Source organism: Nicotiana tabacum, chromosome 1 (genome assembly GCF_000715075.1).
Source record: "Nicotiana tabacum cultivar K326 chromosome 1, ASM71507v2, whole genome shotgun sequence".
In the NCBI taxonomy this organism is placed as follows: Eukaryota; Viridiplantae; Streptophyta; class Magnoliopsida; order Solanales; family Solanaceae; genus Nicotiana; species Nicotiana tabacum.
Genome location: NC_134080.1, coordinates 44,233,264 through 44,245,159, shown reverse-complemented (window position 1 = coordinate 44,245,159; position 11,896 = coordinate 44,233,264). Strand labels below are relative to the sequence as shown.

General features: G+C 39.8%; 1 long non-coding RNA gene across 1 annotated transcript; it reads right to left on the bottom strand.

Annotated features, from left to right (window-relative positions):
- Positions 1-2,566: 2,566 nt before the first annotated feature.
- LOC142179574 (uncharacterized) lies at positions 2,567-11,114 on the bottom strand. Its single transcript, XR_012708106.1, has 2 exons — positions 10,755-11,114; positions 2,567-5,576 (listed from the first exon to the last, which is right to left on the bottom strand). It is a non-coding gene; the product is annotated as an uncharacterized LOC142179574 (long non-coding RNA).
- Between the last annotated feature and the right edge of the window lie 782 nt (positions 11,115-11,896).

Sequence of the window (11,896 nt, the reverse complement as noted above, 5' to 3'; positions counted from 1 at the left end):
CCGTTGATCAATTTTGATCAATGGTCTAGATCCGCCCTTACCTTTTTTAATCAAACGACCCCCCCCAATACCCCTTATTTCCCCTCACTCATCTCTATCTCTCTAACCTCTGGTTCTCTCTAGAATCTTCCCCCATCCCCTCCTCTCCGATGAATCCTTTTCACCTTTTCCAGCCACCCTCTAACCTAGATCCATGGTGGTTTCACCACCCACTAAGCCACCTATGGCTTCTTATGCCTAGTTAACTGAAGCTCCATGACTCGATCATGAAGGGTTGTGTCTAGAACTCTGCCGATTCGAGTTCCACGGTCATCTCTGTCCTTGATCCAGCGTACCATGGTTGTGTGAGCCTGATTCTGACCTCTCCGACTCAGATCGGTGACTTTTCAAAGTCTTTCTCATTTCTAGGGTTCTTCTAAAACCCCAACCCTTCGAGGTTTCTCCAATTCCTTTAGATTCGTTGTGTATCTATGCTTTCCTTGAGTTTTACAATTTTCCTGATTCTTCTTTCAAAAAAACTACCTTTAAAATCTTTCTTTTCCGATCTAGGGTTTTTTCGAAAGTGTTTAAGTGTTTTTCTGACTTTCTTTGTCTTTTATGTGTGTTTGCCTCTACTGTGTTTTTGTATTTTTTTTTACCATGCTCTTGTATGCATCTCTTACTGTGTTTTCCTATACTATGTTTTCGTATGCTTTTCTACTGTATTCTGGTATTTTCTTCTACTATATTCTGGTACGTTCTCCTACTATATTTTTTTTACTGTGTTCTTAAGTGTTCTTACTATTTTCTTTCTACTGAGCTCTGTTTAAGTTTCTTCTAAAAGATCTTCTTAAGCATGCTTCTTCTACTGTTCTTATCAGTCTTTTCTCATTATGCTTCGAATTAGTTTCTTCACTCTGTTTGCTTTGAACCCTTCTACTGTGTTTGCATGTTACTCATGAGTTCTGTTGCTGAAAGAAGCATATTGGAAGTTTCAGTTCTTTTCTGAAACCTCTAAACTTGTTTTGATTCAATTGCTTGCTCTCTCATCTCTGCTTTGTAGTTTGCTTAACTTGGGTCTTATTTCAAAAAAAAACCTAATTCTTTCAGACTAACTTCGAGTCTATGAACTGAGTTGGGACATCTTTGTTTTCATACAATTCTGGCTTTTTACTAAACTCTTCTACACTGGATTTTCCTACTGATTTCACAATGACATGACAATCTCTTTTTTTTTCTTTTTTTCATGCTTAACATGCTCACATGCTCCTTATATATGATGCACTTCCCTCTCAAGTGACTTTCAAATTTGCAATTAGTTCAAACTTCCTTCTGAATATGGCTTGATTGATTTCTTTCCATTGTTTGCTGATTTTCTCTATGACTCAGCCTAAGATAAAACCCTTCTTCAACTTTTCTGACTTGGTTCATTCATGGATCAGTAATTACAAGATCCCTCACCATTTGATTTACTGGCTACTGGTTGATTTTTTTACCTTATTTGTATAACTGTGTACTTCAAAACCCTATCCTTAAAATAACCTTTTATGTATTTGCCCCTAATTGCATGTTGTGCACAAAGTGCTTACTCAATTTCTTTCCTTAAATGGTTTTTACCCGTTTGAATCTGAATTCATTAATTAAGGGAAGTCTTGTGTAATTGATTCTTAATTGACAATCAGTTCCTCAACTATTTTCTTACCTTATTTCTGCCTGATTTTGCACTATAAGAGGCACGACCCTCTTCACAGACACAACACACTTTCACAATCTTTTTGAACTCTTATTTGCACATAACAGTATTCTCTCTTCTTGTCTGTATTGTGGCTTCTACAACACTACTGTATTTTCTCTATTTGTTTCTTTGAAACTGGTATGTCCAAATTCAAGTTTCGGCATTATCCCAATGTGTTCATTTACAGCTTTTATATATCCATGCCTACTTTACTGTTTCTGTAAAGTTCAATATTTAAGTTAGTATGCTCATATCTTTATGCCTGTTTCTGCTATGAATCCTTGCTCCCTATCCCCATTACCCCTATGTGTTTGAGAGTTGTGACTTAAGGCATGACAATGTGAGTTGTTGCCCATGAATTAAGTTTGAACCAATGGGGTCTTAACCTCTAAGCAAACAGGCTAGAGGGTATGCCAGCATCTCCTACTGCTGGGTGTGCCCATCAGCCTGCTTTTCTTTTACTCTTGCAAATTCCCCTACACCCTTATGTGTACTGATTTTAAGTTATTCCCCTTTTCCCTTTCCCCTTTCAGAATTCTACTTTTGCACTTGCACTCCCTCTTAGTTCCTAAGTTCTACCCCCCTCTTCTGAGCCTTGCCTTGGGACCTTGAGTTCCCTCTGAACTTGGACACCTGAGGGATGGCCCTTCCACACTGCACTATGTCCTAATCTGGTGATACATTTGGGTGTAAGCACTGCCCGAAGTTCTTATGAAATTCTTAGGGAACTCTAACACATCCAAATGGGAGAAAGACTTTAAAATATGATCTCTTAGAGTTGGTTTACTTCATATTTCAGACAGGAAGTCTGAATCAGGCTCTCCTTGGTTGTACCTTTTAATTTCTGATGTATTTTTCTTTTTTTTTGGGTTGTAATAATTTTGTAATAAACTCTTGAGGATGGCTAGTGAAAATGGAGGGATAACTATGTGAAGGGTAGAGATCCTGCCTATAAGTGTATTTCTGAATTTCTACACTCTCATATAGATATCCTACTTATAGGTTCTTTCTGAATTTCTGCACTCTCATATAGATATCCTGCCTATAGGTTACCTCTTGAATTCTGCATTTCTCATATAGATACCATGTCTGTAGGAATTTTGCATTCTCTCATATAGATACCATTTCTATAATTACCTGGAAATCTGAATCCTGTATATGAATATAGAAAATAATGCCTATAGGTCTTTCTAAATCTTGCATATACATTCTTCATTAGGCAATCATGTTTATAGGTCTTAATCAATCAACCGCAATTAGATATCATGTTTATAGGCCATAAATAAAATTCAGCACCTAGATATCATGTTTATAGGGTTTTCGCATTTTACCATGTCTGTTAAAAGGGGTTTAAAATCAACAACGCATAGAAAGCATGCCTATAGGAGCTATTAATCAAGTCTGAATCGTTTCACTCGCTTATAAGTCTAAAACCAGCAACAGTGACGCATGCTCTTTTGCTAAAACTCGCCTTTCTTTAATAACAGATGATTTTCTTAAATCAGTATGTATTCATGTTTACTTCATTATTTCTGGAATCAGTAGATATCATGCCTATAGGTCTTCATCCAGCACTTAGGCAAGCCATAGGGTAAACTTATAAACTGAATCAGACTTTTTATCAACTATAACCAGCAGGCAGGCCTGATTCGGGCTTCTTACCTGAACTATGTAATAAATCAGTTTGCCTCGACCCTTTAAGTTTTAATCAGACCTTAAATAGTACATGCAAGTCATGCTACATTATGTGCTTTCTTTGGTTTAAAGGAGGTCTGTCTGAGCCCTTTTATTTGTTTATATGTTTTCCCCAAACTTGCTATATGTGTTTTGTTTGTCGCCTTAGTATTTTACCTTTTAAAACCACAAATAAGCCCAATACCTCCTCCCTCTAAGATTAGTAGTCCCAAGTGCCTCCGGGGCTGATAGGATTGGGGCAGGTAATAGCATGCAATAAGTAAATGAGACCATTTCGCGCTTTAATACCTTAACAGGGTGGGAAATGGTAGATATGGATATGATGACCACGCAATAACATCACGTGTATCCCCTCACTGATGAGTGGTTACCGGATATTGTGTGGAGTGATCCATATTATTAAGAAACCTAGGACCCCCTTTACTTTGTTTTTTTGTTTCTTTTAAATATTTTTATACCGTTTCTTTCAAGAACAACAACTCTTTTTAGTTCCTTTTTCTTACTTTTGTTTATTTGTAACCATTACGTGAAAATCCCCTCTTATCTAAGTCACAACAATAGTTTGGCCGGGAACCACACTAGTGGATCCTGAGGGGTGTCTAACACCTTCCCCTTGGTATAATTTCAAGCCCTTACCTAATCTCTGGCTACTCAAAACAAACCCCTCCTAGTGTCCTAACGCACTTTAATCATTAGGCGGCGACTCTTCAATTCAAACCCAATTCCCGAAAGGGAATGAGTTGTCCTCCCAAATGTCATAAACCGGATTTCACGAGAAAAAGAGGGCGCAACAGGTTTGAGGTCGAGGTAGAAGATGGGTGTACTAATGAGGTGAACCTCTCTGGCCATGCCATGGTCCAAAGACAACCATAGCGATATCTTCCTTCTTCTTCTTTCCTAGCAAGCTTCCGGTACCACTTTGGATTGCCTGGGTGGTGGTTACTTTTATAGCAGAATAGCTCATGATCTTGCTCGACTTGAGCCCCTCTTCCACCATTTCTCCCATCTTTACCACATCATTGAAAGACTTACCAATGGCTGAGATCAAGTGGTCATAGTAAGTGGGCTCCAGGGCTTGAAGAAAGTATTCAACCATCTCATCTTCTTCCATTGGAGGATTGACTCGTGCATCTTGCTCCCTCCATCGGAACCCATATTCTCTAAAGCTTTCACTGGGTTTCTTTTCCACCTTGGTCAGAGATAGGCATTCTGGAACAATGTCTATATTGTGTTGAAAGTGCCGAGAAAAGGCGTGAGCCATATCATTCCATGTGTACCACCTGCTGGCGTCCTGGCGGGTGTACCATTCTAAAGCTTCCCCACTCAGACTCTGCTGAAGTATGCCATCAGTAATTCGTCTTTTCCCCTAGCACCTCTCATTTTACTGCAATAACCCCTCAGATGAGCTACAGGGTCCCCATGTCCGTCATACAAGTCAAACTTGGGCATCTTGAACCCGGCAGGCAGTTGGACATCGAGGAACAAACACAAATCCTTATAGGCCACACTCACCTGGTTTCCCAACCCTTGCATATTTCTCAATGATTTCTCCAGACTCTTTACCTTCCTAAACATCTCCTCTTGCTCTGCGTTTTTGGGTGGTTTGTCAGTTTCAACATGAGGCTCAAAGTGGGGAGTGTAGGAGTAAGGATTTGGGACTTTGAATGTGGGTTCCGGGGCATAATATTGGGTATCTGGAGCTGGGAATGCAGGCTCACTAGAGGATCAGTGGAGGGGGTACGAAAATAGGAGCAGATGTAGGAGAAGAGTACGAGGTTGTTTTGGCTGGTGGAGCCTGAAAAGTTTGGGCCAAAGTGTCGGGGTAGTTATGGTAAGGGGTAAAGCCCGGTGCGTGTTGTGGGGAGAGATCAATGGTATTGGGCATCTGGGATTGGGAGAGTGGTGGAATGGAAGCAGGGTTTTTTGTGTAGTTGGTAGGGAACGAGGGTGGAGGGTGTCCCTTAATCCAGGCCTGATACATCTCTGCCATCTGATGTTTCAACCTTCGGACCTCTTCTTGCAATTCTGATTCCAACTCAACCATCTCCCTTGGTGGATCTACAGCTCCAGTGTCTGTTTCCTTGCTAGCCATGACTGTTTGACGCTTTGATCGGGTGTTGTATGGATGACTTGCCAGGATGCCAACAAACTAACCACCTTCCTGAAACTGAAATAAAGATAACAGAGGACAACAACACAAAACCACCATGTTAGCGTTAGGGCATTTATCAAATAATAATATCACGTTACGTGTAATGCACCTAGCAACAATTAATGGTTCTAAAATAGCTTTGAGGGTCGCAGAGTCATATTGCATCGTCCCAATTTGCTCATCTTAGTCCTTCCTTCTCTTTCTTTTCCAATGCCTCTTATCACTCTTTTCTCTTTTTCTTTCTTTCGTTTTGAACCAAAAATGATTTGATCGAACTCGATGTAGGTTGCCTACGTATCATGTCCCTCATGAATCAGACCAAGCATAGTTCTGGAAGAGTGATGGAAAATAAACTAAAAATAAAATCTTTTTGGGATTTTCATTTAAAAGCTTTTCGATATTAAAATACAATGGGAAGTACGATAATGAAAGGCATGACAGACTCAACTACACTATGACAGACTCTGACACTACCTAAAGTACTTAGTACCCCTAGACAGGACACCAAAGTAAAAGACAACATACGACAATCTCAAAACATCTAAATAGAATGACTCCTCAAGCTGCTCCTGAATGCGACGGTCCTGGCTGGGACGGGTCAGATGAAGGTCCGGATGGCCCTGTCAATCCTGTCGAATCTAAGCTCTGTATTATACCCTGCAAGGACACCTCGAAGCTAGGAATGAGAATCCTGGAATGCGCGCCTGCATTTGGAAGGCTGACTCTAGTAAGGTACTCACGGTGTTGTCCCATGTTTTCTACCAACCATGCCAACTGTCATCTCAGTGACTGAAGTGTAGCTCAAACCCCAACCCTTTCTGCTGCACGGGCCTCCTCTGCCTGGGTAAATCGATCCATCAACTGTCTAAGCGATATCCGTGAGGTGGCCTCGTCATCAAATACTTCTCTAACACGTCGGGGCAATGGCCTGCTAACCCCCCGGTGAGTAGACTGTAGCCATATGAAGTACTCATGGGTATACCCCGGTGAATGTGGGTCAGCTGCTAAAATATCCCTACCCATTTTCATTGCATGATGCCAATAGGTCTAGATGTCGACCTCCTTATGAGGCATAGTGTCAAATTCCCTAATGAAGTCATGAGAATCAGGAATGTAGGGGACTTCTTGATGCCTCCCTAACTGACGCATCACTCTAGCAGGGGTATATGGTCTAGTACACCAAAGTCCAATTAGTACCAAGAAGTCTTGCACACGAGATCCTGCTAAGATCACGTCCAAATCAATCCATAAGTATGACCACAAAATCTTCTCTTCAGTCAAGGATCCTAAATAATCAACCCAAGCCTGAACTCCGAGTGGTAAGGCAAACTTATCGAACGTCATTCTATGCTCGATGCACTTCACTCGATCTCTCAGACAACGGTCAATCACATCTTTCTCAAACATGGCGGCGGGATGTAAATGTTCCATCATCCACAGCTGTAGCAGCAAGTTGCTTCCCTCAAATAACCTCTCACCCTCTCGAATCCTGGTCAAAGCACGATAGATCTCTATCAAAATTGTCGGAACCAAGGTGACCTTACTACTGTGTTTATCATGGAAAAGTGCAAAGGCTATTGACCCTAGATGCGTGCTAATATGTCTACCCTCCAAAGGAAATACTAGAAGACCCAACAATGCAATAGCGAAGACCATAGGACGCCTCTTCTTCCAAGAATCATGTGATATGGAAAATTCATCTACGAAGGTCTCATACCCAGTAGGACGAGCAAACCTCTCGAATAAAAAGTCCAAAGGTACCCAAGACTGATCTAGACATCCCATGTGATTTTCTAAATCCATCCCTATGATCTTAAGGAACTTGGTGCTTGAATGAGCCCTTGTGTAAATCAAATCCTTGTCTAGGTATGGCAGGCGGGTTAACCCGGCTATTTCAGCTAAGGTGGGTGTCATCTCAAGATCCCCAAACTTGAATATCTGTCCCTGTGGATCCCAAAATATCAACATTGCTTCTACAAGATCGAGACGGGGGGTGATGTCCATCAAAGAAATAAGAGTCCCTAATTTACCCTTCAGATCACGCTGCTCAAGTAATGTGAACATGTTCCACCATTTTACTAGCCTTCTAGGGACCTTGACCACCATTGATACTCTAACATTGGTGAGTGGATCCATACCAGAATGGGGAAAACATGGTTAATGACTCAAGACATTGTGTGACACCACAACATTTCCTAGGGGACGGTTGGACTATTTTTGCAAAATGGCCTGAGGGGCCAAAAGTGGCTAAAAGTGCAAACTCAACAAAGGTGACCTCAAAGATATGAAAATACCTCACTAAAGCTTATATGGATTCAAACTCCTGATAATCATGGCCTAAAATTAATTTGCAGAAATGACTCATTTTGCAAAAGCGGCCGATATGGCCAAAAGTGGCTAAAGAAGCAAACTCAAAAAGGACGGACCTTAAAATAATACGACACCTAATTGTGGACTCAAGATTCTAAGACATGGGTAATTGGATCACTTTTGCGAAAATAATCTCATTTACGAGAATGGCCTATGTGGCCAAAAGTGGCTAAACATGCAAAAATTTGGCTAAGACCCCGCAAAGCCAAGAACCTAAGAATTACTAGGAAGACCGGACCCTATGTGGACTGCCTATGTATCTCACCCCGAAAGACGAGAATCAGGTATGCGTAGTTTGGGAAGATTAGATATGGAAGAAAACTTTAAAAAATGACACTAATTTGGGAAAAATATATATATATTTCTTTTTGAAAAATGATGGAAAATGTAAATTCTTTTTGAATTTTTTCTTTCTGTTTTTTTTGAATTTTTTGGAAAATGATGGAAAATGTAAAATCTTTTTTTTTGAAATAGTAGTGAAAGAAAAATATAACTGGGCCCTGCTTGCTTCGTCTTTCACCCTTCTTTCCCAAGCATCGGTTCGTCAAATGACCTTTTTACCCTCAAAGATGCTACATGTATCACATAGGGATGATTGAATGTCTTTTTGGGCCACTGGCCCATTTTGACAAAATTTGGATAGGCTTCCTACAAAGAGACACGGTACCTGGGACCGAGCCCTGCTAGGTCCAAATGACATGATGCAAATAAAAATGACCTAAAGGCTGACCTACGTTTGGGGTTCACTAACAAGGCAATTCGGGGTGGCATGTGGTCGATGGTGGCTGCTCTAGCTGTCCTCCCACTCCATGCTCCCACGCCACCCCCTAAAGACACGAGTGACTCACAAAAGGGCCGTGTACGCTCAAACGTACTCCGAAAGACTTGTTGCATAAAGAAGACTCGTGGTTATGCAAATGATGAAAGTTTATGAAGCAGTAACACATAAGGGAAAAACTATAAACAAATAAGCAACTAGCAAATAAAACGACATAAACAAAATAAAAATTAAATAAAGAAAACAAAACACATAAAAAAACTCAACAGAAAATCCTAAAACGCCAACAAGATCAAGTACTAGCTCGAACCTACAACTCCCCAGCAGAGTCGCCAGAGATGTCATACCCTTTTTTACCAAACTTCACTAAACCCTCTTAAATAAATAAATAAAATTTAGTAAAGCTCGAAAGGGTTTTTCAATCTTGAAAGTGACAAAAAATAGTGTTCAAAAGAAAATAACTTAGAGTCGGCACCTAGCATTGTTTTTTTGGTGTGCCAGGTCACCATTTTTTAGAAAATATTTTTTCTTTTAAAAACATTTGGACTCAAAACTAAGTCTGCACCAGAGATTCAGGTAAGGGGGTTTATTTGACTCGGGGAGAAGGTGTTAGGCACTCCCCAAGTCCCGTGAAGATCACGGTTGCGTACTCGATCTAGTTGGCTTTTAGAATATTCAAGTTGAGGTAAAAATAACACAGAAAAGGAAAAAAAATAAACACACAAAAGGCTCGAGGTCGTCCCTACCTAATAAAAGAAAATGAAAAGGAAAAGGAAAAAAAGTCCTAAGCTAACCTATACTACGACTTCTCCACCATGCTCGTCAAGGCCTCCAAAATATTTATATAGTTCTTCGGGGCATACCCCGGATAATAATATTTACAAACTTCACAGGGCATTCCCCGGATAAATTAACTAAGGGACAACCTCTCACCTTAAAACTAACAAATATCCTAAGGCTTGCCTACCCAAATGTGATCGGCCTAAGCATGCTTCTAGCAAATACTAACATCGATAAAGAAGATAAAAGGAACTATAAAAGAACTAGGTAAAGGAACAAATCAACTCACGCCCATGTCTTTTTAACTTTCATTTTTATTAGACCTGGCCTGACACCTAAAGCATGGAGATAAATCAATTGCTAATGAGCTTCGGTCTTTCCCCACTCCCCCGCGGCCCAACAATCATACAAAATGCCAATCAAGCAACAGAGAACGAATTCCAAATCACACAAGGAAAAAAGCATATGGAATGACAACAAAATAAAGGCATGGTGGATTAAAATATTATAAGAGCCATATAAATCTAGCCAACCCTCCTCACCTTTTCACTTTTTTGTATTTTGTTATATCACAACATGAATGAGCAGTGGCTTAAACATTCAAGTTGGTCACCTTAGAGTTAGAAAACAAAGACATCCTTAACCAAATAGTAACGACAGATGTTGCAGGAATACTAAGTGATGCTCACACCAAACAATATGTCATTTTCATAATTAACTTAACATTTTCGAACCAAGCAGGGTGCAAACCAATCTTAAAAGCCTTTAACACAAATGTCTTAGAACCTAACCATGTGGATATTGTGAGATTAATAGAAGCATACAAGCCAAGAAAACATGTCAATTCGGTCACTGTTAGTTCAAACTTCCATGCTTAACTTCACAAGGATTAACGTTTTCCTTTATCACTTAAGCACAGGGAGATCAAGGCACACAAACAGAGCATTAATTTCAGTTCTTAATGTGCAATCAAGTTATCAAATGCCATAACTCCCATTCAGATGTGACAATCAGTCAAGCCCAAAACTATCATGAATTCGATCTGTTTACCCGTAACGAAGTAGTTCAAAAACTCAATTGAAAATCAGATTTGAAACTGTAGAAAATATAGCCATGAGAACATATATTAAACTCATTCGCAAGCTGAACAATCCACCAAAAAGCAATTAAATCAAAAACAAACAGCCACAATCACTACGAATCCATATTAATAATTTCTGAGGATTGATTCAAAATAAGAAAGTCAAGGCGAATAGGGAATGAACCTGTTGGGGCGAATTTTCCTTAAATAACAGCAGGAGATTCAGTGATAATTCAACTTCAGTTTCCAGAATTCAAACGAGATACAGCTTCGAAATCGGACAGAAACCTCGAATAAGAACTCGAAACGGCACTGGAATTTCGAATCCGAAGACGAACTCCAACTCGTACTTCAATCCATTTGTATGTTGTAGTCGAGATTGAAATCGAGGGAAGCAGCAGAAATTTTCTTTTTTTTCTTAATATGTATGGAAACGAAAACAGAAATCCAAAGAAGAATCTGGAAGTCCCAAAACTAAACCCTAGAACTCTTTCCTTCCGATTTTTCTCCAAATATTTCTCCTATCTTTTCTGTTCAGCCCCCAAAATCTAAGAAACCACCCCAATATATAGGGGGTCTTGAACCTTCTATGCTTCCTCGCCAAGAAATCAATTTTTATCTTCAAATCTGAAAAAAGAACTCCAAAATTCCGAAAATCTCCTTATTTTCGGTAAAAATCTGGACAAATGGAGGGGTATGATTAATTTTCATTAATCATATCCTACCCTTCGTCCATCATCTACCGTTGAAAGAAATTCACGTGTGAGAAAATAAATCAAAAACGCGGATAAGAAAGAGTAAGGGAATATTCGAACCAAAATCGGTTATTTGTCAGGCCACGTGGAAGAAAGAGAGAAGGGAAAGGGGGACCATGAGTTAACTCGCCGGAATCAGTGAGTTTTCCAGCGAGTTTTGGGAGAGCGGAAGGTGGCAGAGATGAGGGGCGCCGTTTTGGGTTGGTCTCTTTAGGGTTAGGGTTTGGGAAAATATGGCTTTTATATGGTAAGAAGGATAGATATGTACCATTGGATTTTATGAGATAAATGAATAAGATTTAGAGGGGGAAATGGGGCGGGTAGATGGGTCGTATGGGCGGATCTCAAGCTGGTTAAGGGGAAAGGGATGGGCTGCTCAGATTTGGGTCTCTTCTTGCCCGAAATTGGGCCAAAATTTAGTGGGTTCTAACTCTTTTAAATCCAATAATAAGAAACTTGAACTTTTCTTTTTTAGAAAAATGATTTAAAATTGATTCTAATTAATTAAAACAAAATATATCATACTGTGAAACTATATTTTTTATATATCTTTTTTTATATAAATTTTTAT